Genomic DNA, 7,691 nt, shown 5'->3' on the forward strand with positions numbered 1-7,691 from the left:
CTGTCTACAGACCCTGTCTACAGAAAGAAAGAAAAAATTAAGCATTAACTGCTTTCTTCAATAAACCAATAAAAATCAACACTACAATCGTCTTAGCCATCCTATGTATATACCTCCCTGATTTATCCCTTCCTTTGTTTCTTTTTTTCCCCATTTTCCTCATCCCAATTGTCCTTTCCTTTTGAGCAGTTTCTGCTCTTTTACTATAGTTATGGTACCTTCGATTTTACTCAATGGGGTCCTTCCGGTCTTCTTCAGCGGCTTTGGCTGCGGGAGGTACCACTGCCTCTCAGGTTTGTGGCCAGCCTCTCGGGTGCGGGCCGGGTGCGCCTGGCACAGTACAGTAGAAAGGAGATGGTGGGTCGGAACAGCGCCATCGCCGCGGGCATGTGCCACGGGCGTGTGCGGGGCCCTCTTCACCAGGTCCTGCGTTTACTTCGACCACAAGAAGCAAAGTAATCCCAACTTCAAGAACAGGCTTCAAGAACAAAGAAAGAAACAGAAGCTTGCCAAGCAGAAAGCTGGGCTCTCTAAGTTACCTGGCCTTAAAGATACTAAAGCTGTTCATAAATTTTTCCTTGAAGAAATACAGCTTGGTGAAAAGTTACTGGCTCGAGGCGAGTATGAGAAGGGTGTGGACCATCTGCCAAATGCAATTGCCCTGTGTGGACGGCCGCAGCAGTCGCTGCAGGTGTGCGGCAAACTCCCACCACCGGTGTTCCAGGGGCTTCTCACTAAGCTCCCAATAACTAGTCAGAGAATGGTTAGTGCACAGAGCTCAGCTGGAGATGATGTGGCATGAAAATAAATCTCAACATAATAATATCTCAAAAAGATTTTAAAAGATCTAAGCTCAGAAGTTGAACAGCTGGGGGAATAAGGGCAAATATGCTTAGTTAGTGGACTGTCCTACACTGAAATCTACAAAAGTTAATGTTTACTTTGTATACATCCATTTGTCTCTTATTTATTTTTCCCAGCGAAAAGTGTATTTTAATAGACAGCTTTTCATTTTATAAAACACTATGAGTTATCAAAATACGAATTTTATTTATTCCTTAGACTTGCAGTTAAAATGTACATATACTATTTAAAAACCCAGTGCTTAGTTTTAAAGAACAGGCCAGAAGGCTGCGATTACAGCTGAGGGATTGTAGCTGAGACTAGAGTACTTGTGCAGCATGCGTGTGGCCTTAGATCTGGCCCCAGCACCACAAAAAGGGAAAACAGTGAAAAGGTCTAGGAAAGTGCCGAATGTACATTTTTAAAGCTAGAGAATTGATTATTTTTGAAAAGTGTTACAATGAGCCCTTTCTATGTACTCCTGCTGTGTTGTACTAAGGGCTCCACTTCTTTCCCCTTTGTCTGTCTTGAGCAATTTTATTTAAATCAGTGTAGTTAATATTTCTGGGTATTTATCTTCTTGTATTTTAAGTGTATGTAACTACAGATATTACCAGGAGGTAGATCCATGTACCTGATCTCACCTGTGAGCTTCACCAGTTGGAGTCTGCTTTCTCTCATTTATAAAGCCAGGGAATCAACTTTGGTGACTTTGAAGTGTCTCTTTCTGCTTCTCTTGCTTTTGGTTCTGTTGAGCGCCTTCAAATTCACCTTTGCCTGAAGAGTGCATTTGGGCAACTGGGACCTGCATTTTTTTTAATATTCTGAATTTTGCATGCTTGCCTGACAAAGTTTCTGAATGGATGTTCACTGGAATTAGTTTTGCGACTATGTAAATTTGAAAATTAATCTTTAAGGTAACTGGGATCATCTGCCTGTAAAAATGTTCCCTTTTTGCTTTCACTTTTGTACGTTTCAGGTTGATTAATGTACCTCATATAGTGAGACTGGGAAGTAATACTGACTAAAGACTTGACTAGACTTTGTGGGTCCTCTTACTCATTGACATTATCTGCCATTTCAGAATTAAGAGTAACATCTTTGGTACTTAAAGGAATCTTTTGGACCAGACAGTGTTTTTCATTGAATGGAGGTCTTGCATTTTAAGGATCTGGAGAGATATCAAAGTTTTCCCTTGCGTTAGCCTTGATTTTGGGTTACTGACAGTTTGTGTTTTGCGACAGAGTCTTGCTATGGTAGTTCAGGCTGGCCTCGAACTTGCAGTGAGCTCCTCGATTCAGCCATGTGCCACCATGCCCAGCCATGCTTCATTTTTGAGACAGGTTCTCCTTGTGTAGTTCAGGCCGGTACTGGACTCACTGTATGCCCAGCCTTGAAGTGTCTCAGGCTCTTAGTGCTGAGATTACAGAGGTGTGTCACCATGCCTGGCTAGCTTGTTATTTTTACTCAGGTTTGTTGGGTTTTAGTGAGGAAGAGTGTGGGCTGTAGTTCAAATATCTGCCTCTGGTTAGCTACATGGGTGATTATTCTTAGATGAATTTAATGTCAAGCATTCATTGTCATTGTTAAAACATGAAGATCAAATCCGAAGATGCACATTTGAAGCCTCTGCCTCAGGTGCCTTCCAGGCTTGTGGTCCTCAGTCCTTAGGCAGTGTTTTTCTCCTAATGCAGTGTGGTTTCAGTGGGTATGGCTAGAACAAGCATGCTGGCTGTCTGGTGTCACTGATGGGATCCTGGCCAAGTGAGGTTTGGTCAGATCAGCTGCACCGCCAGGCAGTCCTCTACCAGACCAGGTTGGATAGAAGGCGGTGAAGGGAGAACAGATACAAGAAAGGGTGACTGGAGGGGACTGGGCAGCCGCGCTGATGTTGGGAGTGGGAGCATTGCCCTTAAACAGGCTTAAGTACCATTTTATTTAAATAATAGGGTTTGTTTATTTTTAAGTACTGCTTTTGAAAACTAACTATGTTCATTTATAAGCAAAAAAAAAAAGCTATTTACCCCCACCCATTAACTTTGCAGTGTTCCTATATAAAGTTTCACATAATAATGGAAATAGGACATCTTGCCATATTTAAGCTAGAGTAAGAGCTTGTGTATTCTTGCATGTTAATGTTACACACTTGTGTAAAATTCTTGGAAGTAGAACCTACTAGATAGAGCACATGGAATGCTACTTTGTGCAATGATCTCTTACTCATTTCCATACTCTGTATTTAACATTTAAGTAGGTCTCCCTGGAGGTAGTAAAGGCAAGTAAAAGCTAGTATATTTGGCTCAGTGGACGGGCAGTCAATGATTCTTACTCCTTATTTAATTTGATGCTTTTACCAACTTCTGTCTGCCTTTATGACCTTGTTCAATCAGCCTATAGCAGGAGTGTTAATGCGGCTACAAACTGAATGGGATGGTGCATGCCCGTAACCCCAGCACTCAGGAGGCTGAGGCAAGAGGACTGCAGTGAAATTGAGGCCAGCCTGAATTGATAGGGGAACACTGTCTCAAAAATACCAAAGAAAGTCATTGCAGAAGAAAAAATTATGGGGAAACTGGTGCATCATCACACAGAAAACAGCAAATTCTCTGCTTTGTAACATACAAAAATGAAATGGTCTTTTGCCTCAGCTGCTTGAGTATTAAAGGGTTTGGCAAAGAAAAAAAAAGATTTTATGTAATGTTTTAGGTTTTACACTAAGGAAACAATATGATATTTACACATGTAGGTCCGATTTATTTCACTTATGAATATATCCTCTAGTTGCATCTATTTACCTAAAAACACATCAAGTTTATCTTTCTTTATGGCTATGTAACACCCCATTGTATAAAAAATGGACTACTGAGGACTACTTTTATGGCATGCTACAAATTCTGGTAAATTGTATTTCAATTTCCCCTTGATTTTACATATTTTTTAGTTTCTTCTGTGACCCATTAATTGTTCAGGAGGGTGTTATTTAATTTCTATGTGTTTATGGAGTTTTTGCAGTTTCTTTTGGCATTGACTTCAAATTTCATTGCACTATGTTCTGATAATATGAATGGGATCATTTCAATTCCCTTGCATTTACTTAAGCATGTTCTGTAGAATAGTATGTGGTCCGTTTTAAAGAATGTCCCACATTCAGCTGAAAAGGATGTGTAATCAGATGTTGTTGGGCAGGACATTGTAAACATCTACTAAGTCTGTTTGTTCAAAGGTTTAGTTCAGTTCTGCAACCTCTTTTCTAATGTTTTGTCTAGTTGATCTATCTCTTTCTGATAATGGGATGCTAAGGTCCTCCATTAAAGTTGTGTTATTTGTTATTTGACTTTTTAATGTCCATTAAAATTTATCTTATCTAGTTGGGTTCTCCCATATTTGGTGCATACATATTTGTGATTGCTATCTCTTCCTCCTGCAGTTCGCCCAAACAAGTATGTAGTGACCTTCTTCATCTCATTTGATTATTCTTGGTTTGAAGTTCACATTGTCTACACAGAGAATAATTACCCCTGTTTTTTACTGAGTATCTGGCATATGGAGTATTGTTTTCCATCCTTTGATTTTAGGTCAGTAAATTTCCTTTTGAGATAAATGGTTAGTTTGGGGTTTTTTAGTGCGTTTTGTACAGGGTCTCACTGCAGCTTAGTCCCATAAGTGATCCTCCTATTTTCAGCCTCCCCAGTGCTGGGATTACAGGTATGCACCACCATGCCCAGACTTGGTCACTGGCTCAGTGTCCCCTTCCAGGGAGAAGCAGGGCATGAAGTTCTTGGGATTGAAATCTTGTCCCTGCACTTGCCTAAACAGGTGCTTAGTCTGCTGAGTTATCTCACCAGCCCTAGTGTGTTTCTTGTATACAGCATACTGTATTTTGATTGACTTTGCTAGTCAGTTTCTTTTAATTCATTAGGTGAGTCTACTTACATTGATGGTTATAACTCAAATAGAATAACTTTGTCATGTTCTTTTAATACTGTTGGTTTCCTACTTTTACCCTGTGTTTAACACCTTGTTTAATGCTCTTGTAATTGTAGTTTTTTTTATCTATTTCTAGAATATCTTTTAGTACTCTTTGTAGGGTTTGTTTGGTGGTCATAAATCATGAATTTCTTTAGTTACTATTTGTTATGGAAGCATTTTACTCTCTCATTAATTTTGAAAGATAGTTTTGCAAAGTACATCAATGTTCATTTGAATTTTTTTTTCAATTCATGAAATACCTCCCTCAAAGCTCTTCTTGAATTGACAGTTTGTGTTGAGAAATCTGTTGTGATTCTGATGATCTTTCCTATATAGGTGATTTGTTTCTGTTCACTGACAGCTTTTAATATGCTGTTTTTATGCTAAATTTTGAGGAGCTTGAGTATTATATGTCTGGGTATAGATGTATTTTGGTTGATGTTAATTGGAGTTCTATATGCCTCACTTATGTCTATGTCAGATTCTTTTCCCATGCTTGGGAAGTTTTCTGCTATTAGTTCTGAAAAGTCTGCTTTTGTCACATGTGTTGACTCTTCTTTTTCATTTACACTTATCAGTCTTATGTTGTTCACCTTTGTGTCATCTTGCAGCTGTTGAATTATTATTTCCTGGTTCCTTGTTTTTAAGAGAGATTTCCTAGGGCCAGCCAGATAGCTCAGTGGACGAAAGCCCCTGCTTAGGCAGAGTGCAGCAGCCAGGGTTCGATTCCCAGTGTGCCATGCCAGCACCACCCCCGGGGCATGCTGAGATGGTAATTGATACTGGGCATTGTGGCTCACACCTGTAATCCCAGCACTTGCAAGGCAGAAAACAGGAGAATCACTATGAGTCCAATCCACATAGTGAGACTCTGTACACCCTGTAGACCTTACCCTAAATTCATAGAAAAGAGGAGCTTTCCTTTCATAATTACTAGTTGTAGCAATCTATCTTCAGTTTCATTCAAATGGTTTTTCCAGCTTTTAGTGTAATTTTTAATTTTGTGGATATCTGTTTGGATCTGTTTCATGTAATATAACTCTTTCCTATAGTGTGCATTCAGGATTTCAATCATTTTTCTATGCTCCTCTCTTTTTATCTATGTCTTCTTTATACATGATCAGAAATTCTTTTATTGTTATTATCCTTTCTTTTTTACCTAAGAGATTATTTCTATTCTTATTACTGCTATGCCCACCTGGATTCTTTCTTCACCTCCATTGCTATCATTTCAGAAATTTCAAGTGTGCAGCTTCCAATTTCTTCTTTCTTTATTCCACTTTTGTTTGAGTGGGCTGGATGCCTGAGATTGCATTTTGCTCCTTCATTTTTTTTTTCTATTTCAGAAGGAACTCTTTATTTTGACTTCTGTGATAATCCTTGTGAAACGCTAGTAGTAGGTAGATGTATCACTACTATCAAGGATACTCTAGAAAAGTTTGTTCTTCGGGGATAGTTTCTGTTTGTGGGCGATTCCTGTTTTGTGTCTATTTTGAGATCTCGGCTTCCCAGTTAATTGAGTGTGGGATGTTGGTTTCCATTTGGCACTATCTTCCATCTTTAAATGTAGGGCTTCAGTGAAGTTATTATCCAATCACTTCCCAATACTGTCACGCGAGGGAGAAAAAGTGATGAAAATAGATATGATATCCTTGCTATAGTATTACAATGAGCAATAATGAGAACATCAAGCCAAATTTAGCAATTGACAATTTATTTTGTACTTTACACCTTAGGAGCAAAGCCTATAGTCATATAGGCACAAATCATAAATTGGAAGTTTGTAGCAAAGTGTTTCCCCTTGTTAGAGTGGGTTTATCCTGAGTTCTTCATGTAGGTTTTATAAAGGTCTTTTGCTCCTGTAGTCCTTATTTTCTCCTTGTTTTTATTTTAATTATTTTATCTTATTATTATTTTAATCTTCTGAGCCATCTAAACTTTGGTTTATAATACAGTCTATAAATAAATCTATAAACATATGAGCAAAATTCACGTGTTCCTAAATTTGATATCAAGGTGAAATCACAGGCTCAAATTTTCATTTTCATTTTGCCTTCACTTACTGCGCCTGCAACTTATGGACAAATTACTGAAAGTAATATTTTTTCCTATGGTTGTTCAGATAAGAAAATAAAATAGTATAACAGGAATCATTTTTAAAGCTATACAGTGATATACATATATATGATATATGACATACAACATATATATCATATTACATTTCATTATATACAATATAAATCTAGGAACATAATTTCTAATGTTAAAACTAACAAAAATAATAAGTGTTGGATAAAAACTTATGACCCATAACCTGTGTCTTTCCTCATATTATTTAGAATTGCTTTTAAAAAGTACTTGGAATCTTTGTTTCAATTCTGTCCGAGTTCACCAGGATGAGCTTAGATGCATAAGAAATTTCTCGTGTTCCCAGGATCAACTTATGTAATTCTTCCAGAGAAGAGGAACTATTTGGCTATAGAACAATTATACCAGTCATCTACAATATGTTGTTGACGGAGTACATAAATCTACAATATACAAAAAGTCAAATTATCTTTCTAAGTAAAGTCAGTAAAAGAAAATCCATTTTAGCTGCTTCTTCAGAGAGAAAATAGAAAATATGATGAACATCAGAGTTGTTTTTCCTCCTCATTATGCTGCTAAGCAATTAATGGAGGCAAGTGCTCATAACATTCCCGGTGGAATTTCTCAACATAAATAGTCTGAATTTTATGTTGAAGGATGTTTGCTCTACCAGGTGATTCCAGTTTCTTTCCAATTTAAAATGTTTCTCAACACATTCCTTCCAACTACCATGTTATTACTTTCAGGATAATCCTAGTCCTCTTGGTACCAGAATTTATACTTATAATTTA

At 37.8% G+C, this 7,691-nt stretch overlaps 1 pseudogene; it reads left to right on the forward strand.

Annotated features, from left to right (window-relative positions):
- The first annotated feature begins 354 nt into the window (after positions 1-354).
- LOC101572581 lies at positions 355-802 on the forward strand (annotated as a pseudogene).
- Positions 803-7,691: the final 6,889 nt, after the last annotated feature.

Source organism: Octodon degus, unplaced genomic scaffold (assembly GCF_000260255.1).
Source record: "Octodon degus isolate 3935 unplaced genomic scaffold, OctDeg1.0 scaffold00004, whole genome shotgun sequence".
NCBI lineage: Eukaryota > Metazoa > Chordata > Mammalia > Rodentia > Octodontidae > Octodon > Octodon degus.